Source organism: Venturia canescens, chromosome 6, assembly GCF_019457755.1.
Source record: "Venturia canescens isolate UGA chromosome 6, ASM1945775v1, whole genome shotgun sequence".
Lineage (NCBI taxonomy): Eukaryota > Metazoa > Arthropoda > Insecta > Hymenoptera > Ichneumonidae > Venturia > Venturia canescens.
In genome coordinates this window covers 18,519,809-18,532,540 of record NC_057426.1, presented here as the reverse complement: position 1 = coordinate 18,532,540, position 12,732 = coordinate 18,519,809, and positions in this window count along the sequence as shown.

Genomic DNA, 12,732 nt, shown 5'->3' with positions numbered 1-12,732 from the left:
TAAATATTATTTTGTTCGCAGGATCTCTACGGGTGTTTACAATGATTTGGACGGTGCGCAGCGAAGTTTTATCGGTAAGTGTGCTTTTCTACATATTTTCTTTTATTGTTTAACATTTGACGATTAATTTTTCTGTGCGTTTTTCAGGAAATTTTTGTACAGCGTTTTGACGAGGACTGTCACATCTGGCACGTGCGTGACTTCGCCTAAGAGACTCTTGAGAAGTTTTTTTCTAGAGTCCTTTCCTTTCGCTGGGAAAAACCCTCGAAAAAATTGGAAAGAAAGGGTCATAAAAAAAAGGACTCGAGTGAAGGGTCAGGGTTGACGAGTGTCGACGTATGAATTTTGGTAAGTTTGGAAAGAAGAATTATTTAGTTTTGTTTGTGCGTGAATTCGCGTAATTAATTCGTTTGATAGGCTGTACTGTCGCGCTACGCCGGATGAAGATATCGGGTTTCACCTCGCGGATTTTCTGATGACAATAATCAATACGAGATTTATCCTCTGCGAGTGGGTGAGTTATTATTATTTTATTTGTGTAAAAATATACTTTCAGACCGGAAATGCATTTGCAGTTTTTGTAAATAAGTGTTCCAGAGATTCGCCTATGTGAATTTATTTCGTAGCCTAAGCATTATATAAGAAGCGTTTTAGCGAGTCTATGTACATACATGTCCTCACATATCTATATATACTTTAACTTATGTATAAACCTTATATACACATATACCTCGATAGAAATAGCGAAATAAGCGGTTCTGTTCCCCATACACATATATTTGTATTCCTTGATTGAAAATAACGATAATTTATTTGTAGCGGAATTTGTTTATTTATTAACAATTATTGTTTATATGCTTAAAAATGTGTCGATCGCTTTTGAACTGTGTCCTATATCGCTTTGCTATGAAATCCCATTGATTTCCTGAGTTTTTGATGTATTTTGGGTGATCCGCGGTTTTCCGCGGTTTTTCGCGGTTAACCCGCGAATTGATATATCGGTGAAATATTTGTGTAAAGTGGTCGAGTTTGTAATCATTTTAAAGGGCATTGAGTTCCCTATCGTTTGAGAGTAACAGAGATAATTTATCCACATAATTGTTAATTAATGAAATTAAATATTGTTAAATTTTTATGTTTCGGAAAAATTGTAAAAAGCACCCAAGTTACTTATTATGGTCTTTGCTATTGAATCTAATCGTTTGGAACTTGATTTTCGACGTTTTTGGACGATTCGCGGTAATTCGCGGTTTTTCGCGGTTTTTCCGCGAATTGATAACTCACAGAAGAATTATTGCAAAATGGTCGTGCGAGTATTCATTTGAAAGGGATTTTGATCTAGAACACGCTCGTAGCGTTAAAATTTAGATAACTGTAAAATTGTTAGTTAATGAAATTTGAAATTGTTAACTTTTGATATTTGGTAAAAATGATTAAAAGGTACCCGTGTGAGGTATCAAAATAAAGCCCTTTTCGTAAGAAACACGTTCCAATTGTTAAAAATGCTCTAAGTCGATTATTGTTAGTTAATGAAAATTGAAATTTCGAGAGCGCTGAGTGATGACTCATCGGGCGCTCGGGCTCCGTGAGGCAGGTCAGTTGCGCGCGGGGCTCGCTAGTCTACATACTATAGCGTTTACTGAACTATAGCGCTCCTTAAAAGTTATTTTCGCCTTTCTATGTTGGTCACTATTATTTCGAATAATAAATTTTATTTTTTTTAAGCGGCAATTTTAAATATATTTTCTTTATGTTACAGATACATACCAGCCAACACGATGGTGGAGACCCTAGGACGTAACAGGTGATCTGCAATTTTCACGTTTATGAACGTTCGGAAACGACATCACTCGATTGTAATGTATGATTTCGATTCGCACATCGGAAAGCGATTCAGAACGAAATGTCAGTGAATCTTGTCAATTTGTGTCGATTCACACGAAAGTGTATCGGTGATCACCAATTTTCATGTTTATGAACGTTAGGAAACGACATCACTCGATTGTAAGGTATGATCTCGAATCGCACGTCGGAAAGCTGTTCAGTTCGAAATGTCAGTGAATCTTGTTAATTTTTATCGATTCACACAAAAGTGTATCTGTGATCACCAATTTTCACGTTTATGATGGTTCGGAAACGACATCATTCGATTGTAATATTTGATCTCGATTTGCACATCGAAAAGCGATTCAGAACGAAATGTCAGTGAATCTTGTCAATTTGTGTCGATTCACACAAAAGTGTATCGGTGATCACCAATTTTCATGTTTATGAACGTTAGTAAACGACATCACTCGATTGTAAGGTATGATCTCGAATCGCACGTCGGAAAGCTGTTCAGTTCGAAATGTCAGTGAATCTTGTTAATTTTTATCGATTCACACAAAAGTGTATCTGTGATCACCAATTTTCACGTTTATGATGGTTCGGAAACGACATCACTCGATTGTAATATTTGATCTCGATTTGCACATCGGAAAGCGATTCAGAACGAAATGTCAGTGAATCTTGTTAATTTGTGTCGATTCACACGAAAGTGTATCGGTGATCACCAATTTTCATGTTTATGATGGTTCGGAAACGACATCACTCGATTGTAAGGTGTGATCGCGATTCGCACATCGGAAATCGATTCAGAACGAAATGTCTGTGAATCTGGTTAATTTGTGTCGATTCACACAAAAGTATATCGGTGATCTGCAATTTTCACGTTTATGAACGTTCGGAAACGACATCACTCGATTGTAATGTATGATCTCGATTCGCACATCGGAAAGCGATTCAGAACGAAATGTCAGTGAATCTTGTCAATTTGTGTCGATTCACACAAAAGTGTATCGGTGATCACCAATTTTCATGTTTATGAACGTTAGGAAACGACATCACTCGATTGTAAGGTATGATCTCGAATCGCACGTCGGAAAGCTGTTCAGTTCGAAATGTCAGTGAATCTTGTTAATTTTTATCGATTCACACAAAAGTGTATCTGTGATCACCAATTTTCACGTTTATGATGGTTCGGAAACGACATCATTCGATTGTAATATTTGATCTCGATTTGCACATCGGAAAGCGATTCAGAACGAAATGTCAGTGAATCTTGTTAATTTGTGTCGATTCACACAAAAGTGTATCGGTGATCACCAATTTTCATGTTTATGATGGTTCGGCAACGACATCACTCGATTGTAAGGTGTGATCGCGATTCGCACATCGGAAAGCGATTCAGAACGAAATGTCTGTGAATCTGGTTAATTTGTGTCGATTCACACAAAAGTATATCGGTGATCACCAATTTTCATGTTTATGAACGTTAGGAAACGACATCACTCGATTGTAAGGTATGATCTCGAATCGCACGTCGGAAAGCTGTTCAGTTCGAAATGTCAGTGAATCTTGTTAATTTTTATCGATTCACACAAAAGTGTATCGGGGATCACCAATTTTCACGTTTATGATGGTTCGGAAACGACATCACTCGATTGTAAGTGATGATCTCGATTCGCACATCGGAAAGCGATTCAGAACGAAATGTCGGTGAATCTTGTTAATTTCTATCGATTCACACAAAAGTGAATCCGTGATCACCAATTTTCATGATTATGCACGTTCGGAAACGACATCACTCGATTGTAAGTTATGGTCTCGGATCGCACGTCGAAAAGCTGTTCTGTTCGAATGTGTTAAATTGTATCGATTCACACAAAATTGTATCGGTGATCACCAATTTTCACGTTTATGAACGTTCGGAAATGACATAACTCGATTGTAACTTATGATCTCGGATCGCACGTCGGAAAGCTGTTCTGTTCGAAATGTGAGTGAATCTTCTTGATTTGTTGCGATTCTCACAAAATTGTATCGGTGATCTCCAATTTTCACGTTTATGAACGTTCGGAAACGACATCACTCGATTGTAAGTTATGATCTCGAATCGCACGTCGGAAAGCTCTTCAGTTCGAAATGTCAGTGAATCTCGTTAATTTTTATCGATTCACACAAAAGTGTATCGGTGATCATCAAATTTTCACGTTTTTGATGGTTCGGAAACGACATCACTCGATTGTAAGGTGTGATCGCGATTCGCACATCGGAAACCGATTCTGTTCGAATTGTCAGTGAATCTTGATAATTTGTAACAATTCTCACAAAAGTTTATTTGTGATCACCAATTTTCATATTTCTGAACGTTCAGAAACGACATCGTTCAAATGTCAGTTCCGGTCTCGAATCGCATTTCGGATTGCGATTCTGATAGAAATGTCGGAAAAAATTGTTAATTTGTAACGATTAACACAAAAGATTATCGCTGATTACCTATTTTCGTGTTTATGAAAGATTGGAAACGTTCACCGATAAACGTCACATATCACTAATTTTACAGACATTTAGTATCGTAATCCGAAGGGCCATTTGAGATCTGAACTGACAATCGAGCGATGAAAACGTTTCCGAACGTTCATAAACATGAAGATTGGTAATCACCAATAAAATTTTTGTTCAATTCATGATAAATTAACAATATTCGATGACATTTCGATTCGAGATCATAAATTACAATCGAGTGATGCCGTTTCCGAACGATCATAAACATGAAAATTGGTGATCACCGATACACTTTTGTGTGAATCGACACAAATTAACAAGATTCACTGACATTTCGTTCTGAATCGCTTTCCGATGTGCAAATCGAGTTCATACATTACAATCGAGTGATGTCGTTTCCGAACGTTCATAAACGTGAAAATTGGAGATCACCGATATACTTTTGTGTGAATCGACACAAATTAACCAGATTCACAGACATTTCGTTCTGAATCGCTTTCCGATGTGCGAATCGCGATCACACCTTACAATCGAGTGATGTCGTTTCCGAACCATCATAAACATGAAAATTGGTGATCACCGATACACTTTTGTGTGAATCGACACAAATTAACAAGATTCACTGACATTTCGTTCTGAATCGCTTTCCGATGTGCGAATCGCGATCACACCTTACAATCGAGTGATGTCGTTTCCGAACCATCATAAACATGAAAATTGGTGATCACCGATACACTTTTGTGTGAATCGACACAAATTAACAAGATTCACTGACATTTCGTTCTGAATCGCTTTCCGATGTGCAAATCGAGATCAAATATTACAATCGAGTGATGTCGTTTCCGAACCATCATAAACGTGAAAATTGGTGATCACAGATACACTTTTGTGTGAATCGATAAAAATTAACAAGATTCACTGACATTTCGAACTGAACAGCTTTCCGACGTGCGATTCGAGATAATACCTTACAATCGAGTGATGTCGTTTCCTAACGTTCATAAACATGAAAATTGGTGATCACCGATACACTTTTGTGTGAATCGACACAAATTGACAAGATTCACTGACATTTCGTTCTGAATCGCTTTCCGCTGTGCGAATAGAGATCACACCTTACAATCGAGTGATGTCGTTTCCGAACCATCATAAACATGAAAATTGGTGATCACCGATACACTTTTGTGTGAATCGACACAAATTAACAAGATTCACTGACTTTTCGTTCTGAATCGCTTTCCGATGTGCGAATCGAGATCATACATTACAATCGAGTGATGTCGTTTCCTAACGTTCATAAACATGAAAATTGGTGATCACCGATACACTTTTGTGGGAATCGACACAAATTGACAAGATTCACTGACATTTCGTTCTGAATCGCTTTCCGATGTGCTAATCGAGATCATACATTACAATCGAGTGATGTCGTTTCCGAACGTTCATAAACGTGAAAATTGCAGATCACCGATATACTTTTGTGTGAATCGACACAAATTAACCAGATTCACAGACATTTCGTTCTGAATCGCTTTCCGATGTGCGAATCGCGATCACACCTTACAATCGAGTGATGTCGTTTCCGAACCATCATAAACATGAAAATTGGTGATCACCGATACACTTTTGTGTGAATCGACACAAATTAACAAGATTCACTGACTTTTCGTTCTGAATCGCTTTCCGATGTGCGAATCGAGATCATACATTACAATCGAGTGATGTCATTTCCGAACGTTCATAAACGTGAAACTTGGTGATCACCGATACACTTTTGTGAGAATCGCAACAAATCAAGAAGATTCACTCACATTTCGAACAGAACAGCTTTCCGACGTGCGATCCGAGATCATAAGTTACAATCGAGTTATGTCATTTCCGAACGTTCATAAACGTGAAAATTGGTGATCACCGATACAATTTTGTGTGAATCGATACAATTTAACAGATTCGAACAGAACAGCTTTCCGACGTGCGATTTGAGATCATAACATACACAATCGAGTGATGTCGTTTCCGAACGTTCATAAACATGAAAATTTGTGATAACTGATACACTTTTGTGTGAATCGATACAATTTAACAACATTCACTGGCATTTCGTTCTGAATCGCTTTCCGACGTGTAATGATCTCGAATCGCACGTCGGAAAACGATGCTGGTCGAAATGTCAGTGAATGTTGTTAAATTGTATCGATTCACACAAAAGTGTATCAGTGATCACCAATTTTCATGTTTATGAACGTTCGGAAACGACATCACTCGATTGTAAGGTATGATCTCGAATCGCACGTCGGAAAGCTGTTCAGTTCGAAATGTCAGTGAATCTGTTTAATTTGTGTCGATTCACACAAAAGTGTATCGGTGATCACCAATTTTCATGCTTATGAACGTTCGAAAACGACATCACTCGATTGTAAGGTATGATCTCGATTTGCACATCGGAAAGCGATTCAGAACGAAATGTCAGTGAATCTTGTTAATTTTTGTCGATTCACACAAAAGTGTATCGGTGATCACTAATTTTCATGTTTATGAAAGTTCGGAAACGACATCACTCGATTGTAAGGTATGATCTCGAATCGCAGGTGGGAAAGCTGATCTGTTCGAAATGTCAGTGAATGTTGTTAAATTTTAGCGATTCACACAAAACTGTATCGGTGATCACCAATTTTCATGTTTATAAACGTTCGGAAACGACATCACTCGATTGTAAGGTATGATCTCGAATCGCACGTCGGAAAGCGATCCAGAACGAAATGTCAGTGAATCTGGTTAATTTGTGTCGATTCACACAAAAGTACATCGGTGATCTGCAATTTTCACGTTTATGAACGTTCGGAAACGACATCACTCGATTGTAATGTATGATTTCGATTCGCACATCGGAAAGCGATTCAGAACGAAATGTCAGTGAATCTTGTCAATTTGTGTCGATTCACACAAAAGTGTATTGGTGATCACCAATGTTCATGCTTATGAACGTTCGGAAACGACATCACTCGATTGTAAGGTATGATCTCGAATCGCACGTCGGAAAGCTGTTCAGTTCGAAATGTCAGTGAATCTTGTTAATTTTTATCGATTCACACAAAAGTGTATCGGTGATCATCAAATTTTCACGTTTTTGATGGTTCGGAAACGACATCACTCGATTGTAAGGTGTGATCGCGATTCGCACATCGGAAACCGATTCTGTTCGAATTGTCAGTGAATCTTGATAATTTGTAACAATTCTCACAAAAGTTTATTTGTGATCACCAATTTTCATATTTCTGAACGTTCAGAAACGACATCGTTCAAATGTCAGTTCCGGTCTCGAATCGCATTTCGGATTGCGATTCTGATAGAAATGTCGGAAAAAATTGTTAATTTGTAACGATTAACACAAAAGATTATCGCTGATTACCTATTTTCGTGTTTATGAAAGATTGGAAACGTTCACCGATAAACGTCACATATCACTAATTTTACAGACATTTAGTATCGTAATCCGAAGGGCCATTTGAGATCTGAACTGACAATCGAGCGATGAAAACGTTTCCGAACGTTCATAAACATGAAGATTGGTAATCACCAATAAAATTTTTGTTCAATTCATGATAAATTAACAATATTCGATGACATTTCGATTCGAGATCATAAATTACAATCGAGTGATGCCGTTTCCGAACGTTCATAAACATGAAAATTGGTGATCACCGATACACTTTTGTGTGAATCGACACAAATTAACAAGATTCACTGACATTTCGTTCTGAATCGCTTTCCGATGTGCAAATCGAGTTCATACATTACAATCGAGTGATGTCGTTTCCGAACGTTCATAAACGTGAAAATTGGAGATCACCGATATACTTTTGTGTGAATCGACACAAATTAACCAGATTCACAGACATTTCGTTCTGAATCACTTTCCGATGTGCGAATCGCGATCACACCTTACAATCGAGTGATGTCGTTTCCGAACCATCATAAACATGAAAATTGGTGATCACCGATACACTTTTGTGTGAATCGACACAAATTAACAAGATTCACTGACATTTCGTTCTGAATCGCTTTCCGATGTGCAAATCGAGATCAAACATTACAATCGAGTGATGTCGTTTCCGAACCATCATAAACGTGAAAATTGGTGATCACCGATACACTTTTGTATGAATCGATAAAAATTAACAAGATTCACTGACATTTCGTTCTGAATCGCTTTCCGATGTGCAAATCGAGATCAAATATTACAATCGAGTGATGTCGTTTCCGAACCATCATAAACGTGAAAATTGGTGATCACAGATACACTTTTGTGTGAATCGATAAAAATTAACAAGATTCACTGACATTTCGAACTGAACAGCTTTCCGACGTGCGATTCGAGATCATACCTTACAATCGAGTGATGTCGTTTCCTAACGTTCATAAACATGAAAATTGGTGATCACCGATACACTTTTGTGTGAATCGACACAAATTGACAAGATTCACTGACATTTCGTTCTGAATCGCTTTCCGATGTGCAAATCGAGATCAAATATTACAATCGAGTGATGTCGTTTCCGAACCATCATAAACATGAAAATTGGTGATCACCGATACACTTTTGTGTGAATCGACACAAATTAACAAGATTCACTGACATTTCGTTCTGAATCGCTTTCCGATGTGCGAATCGCGATCACACCTTACAATCGAGTGATGTCGTTTCCGAACCATCATAAACATGAAAATTGGTGATCACCGATACACTTTTGTGTGAATCGACACAAATTAACAAGAATTACTGACATTTCGTTCTGAATCGCTTTCCGATGTGCGAATCGCGATCACACCTTACAATCGAGTGATGTCGTTTCCGAACCATCATAAACATGAAAATTGGTGATCACCGATACACTTTTGTGTGAATCGACACAAATTAACAAGATTCACTGACATTTCGTTCTGAATCGCTTTCCGATGTGCGAATCGCGATCACACCTTACAATCGAGTGATGTCGTTTCCGAACCATCATAAACATGAAAATTGGTGATCACCGATACACTTTTGTGTGAATCGACACAAATTAACAAGATTCACTGACATTTCGTTCTGAATCGCTTTCCGATGTGCAAATCGAGATCAAATATTACAATCGAGTGATGTCGTTTCCGAACCATCATAAACGTGAAAATTGGTGATCACAGATACACTTTTGTGTGAATCGATAAAAATTAACAAGATTCACTGACATTTCGAACTGAACAGCTTTCCGACGTGCGATTCGAGATAATACCTTACAATCGAATGATGTCGTTTCCTAACGTTCATAAACATGAAAATTGGTGATCACCGATTCACTTTTGTGTGAATCGACACAAATTGACAAGATTCACTGACATTTCGTTCTGAATCGCTTTCCGCTGTGCGAATAGAGATCACACCTTACAATCGAGTGATGTCGTTTCCGAACCATCATAAACATGAAAATTGGTGATCACCGATACACTTTTGTGTGAATCGACACAAATTAACAAGATTCACTGACTTTTCGTTCTGAATCGCTTTCCGATGTGCGAATCGAGATCATACATTACAATCGAGTGATGTCATTTCCGAACGTTCATAAACGTGAAACTTGGTGATCACCGATACACTTTTGTGAGAATCGCAACAAATCAAGAAGATTCACTCACATTTCGAACAGAACAGCTTTCCGACGTGCGATCCGAGATCATAAGTTACAATCGAGTTATGTCGTTTCCGAACGTTCATAAACATGAAAATTGGTGATCACTGATACACTTTTGTGTGAATCGATACAATTTAACAACATTCACTGGCATTTCGTTCTGAATCGCTTTCCGACGTGTAATGATCTCGAATCGCACGTCGGAAAACGATGCTGGTCGAAATGTCAGTGAATGTTGTTAAATTGTATCGATTCACACAAAAGTGTATCAGTGATCACCAATTTTCATGTTTATGAACGTTCGGAAACGACATCACTCGATTGTAAGGTATGATCTCGATTCGCACATCGGAAGGCGATTCAGAACGAAATGTCTGTGAATCTGGTTAATTTGTTTCGATTCACACAAAAGTATATCGGTGATCTCCAATTTTCACGTTTATGAACGTTCGGAAACGACATCACTCGATTGTAATGTTTGATCTCGATTTGCACATCGGAAAGCGATTCAGAACGAAATGTCAGTGAATCTTGTTAATTTTTGTCGATTCACACAAAAGTGTATCGGTGATCACTAATTTTCATGTTTATGAAAGTTCGGAAACGACATCACTCGATTGTAAGGTATGATCTCGAATCGCAGGTGGGAAAGCTGATCTGTTCGAAATGTCAGTGAATGTTGTTAAATTTTAGCGATTCACACAAAACTGTATCGGTGATCACCAATTTTCATGTTTATAAACGTTCGGAAACGACATCACTCGATTGTAAGGTATGATCTCGAATCGCACGTCGGAAAGCGATCCAGAACGAAATGTCAGTGAATCTGGTTAATTTGTGTCGATTCACACAAAAGTACATCGGTGATCTGCAATTTTCACGTTTATGAACGTTCGGAAACGACATCACTCGATTGTAATGTATGATTTCGATTCGCACATCGGAAAGCGATTCAGAACGAAATGTCAGTGAATCTTGTCAATTTGTGTCGATTCACACAAAAGTGTATTGGTGATCACCAATGTTCATGCTTATGAACGTTCGGAAACGACATCACTCGATTGTAAGGTATGATCTCGAATCGCACGTCGGAAAGCTGTTCAGTTCGAAATGTCAGTGAATCTTGTTAATTTTTATCGATTCACACAAAAGTGTATCGGTGATCATCAAATTTTCACGTTTTTGATGGTTCGGAAACGACATCACTCGATTGTAAGGTGTGATCGCGATTCGCACATCGGAAACCGATTCTGTTCGAATTGTCAGTGAATCTTGATAATTTGTAACAATTCTCACAAAAGTTTATTTGTGATCACCAATTTTCATATTTCTGAACGTTCAGAAACGACATCGTTCAAATGTCAGTTCCGGTCTCGAATCGCATTTCGGATTGCGATTCTGATAGAAATGTCGGAAAAAATTGTTAATTTGTAACGATTAACACAAAAGATTATCGCTGATTACCTATTTTCGTGTTTATGAAAGATTGGAAACGTTCACCGATAAACGTCACATATCACTAATTTTACAGACATTTAGTATCGTAATCCGAAGGGCCATTTGAGATCTGAACTGACAATCGAGCGATGAAAACGTTTCCGAACGTTCATAAACATGAAGATTGGTAATCACCAATAAAATTTTTGTTCAATTCATGATAAATTAACAATATTCGATGACATTTCGATTCGAGATCATAAATTACAATCGAGTGATGCCGTTTCCGAACGTTCATAAACATGAAAATTGGTGATCACCGATACACTTTTGTGTGAATCGACACAAATTAACAAGATTCACTGACATTTCGTTCTGAATCGCTTTCCGATGTGCAAATCGAGATCAAACATTACAATCGAGTGATGTCGTTTCCGAACCATCATAAACGTGAAAATTGGTGATCACCGATACACTTTTGTATGAATCGATAAAAATTAACAAGATTCACTGACATTTCGTTCTGAATCGCTTTCCGATGTGCAAATCGAGATCAAATATTACAATCGAGTGATGTCGTTTCCGAACCATCATAAACGTGAAAATTGGTGATCACAGATACACTTTTGTGTGAATCGATAAAAATTAACAAGATTCACTGACATTTCGAACTGAACAGCTTTCCGACGTGCGATTCGAGATCATACCTTACAATCGAGTGATGTCGTTTCCTAACGTTCATAAACATGAAAATTGGTGATCACCGATACACTTTTGTGTGAATCGACACAAATTGACAAGATTCACTGACATTTCGTTCTGAATCGCTTTCCGATGTGCAAATCGAGATCAAATATTACAATCGAGTGATGTCGTTTCCGAACCATCATAAACATGAAAATTGGTGATCACCGATACACTTTTGTGTGAATCGACACAAATTAACAAGATTCACTGACATTTCGTTCTGAATCGCTTTCCGATGTGCGAATCGCGATCACACCTTACAATCGAGTGATGTCGTTTCCGAACCATCATAAACATGAAAATTGGTGATCACCGATACACTTTTGTGTGAATCGACACAAATTAACAAGATTCACTGACATTTCGTTCTGAATCGCTTTCCGATGTGCAAATCGAGATCAAATATTACAATCGAGTGATGTCGTTTCCGAACCATCATAAACGTGAAAATTGGTGATCACAGATACACTTTTGTGTGAATCGATAAAAATTAACAAGATTCACTGACATTTCGAACTGAACAGCTTTCCGACGTGCGATTCGAGATAATACC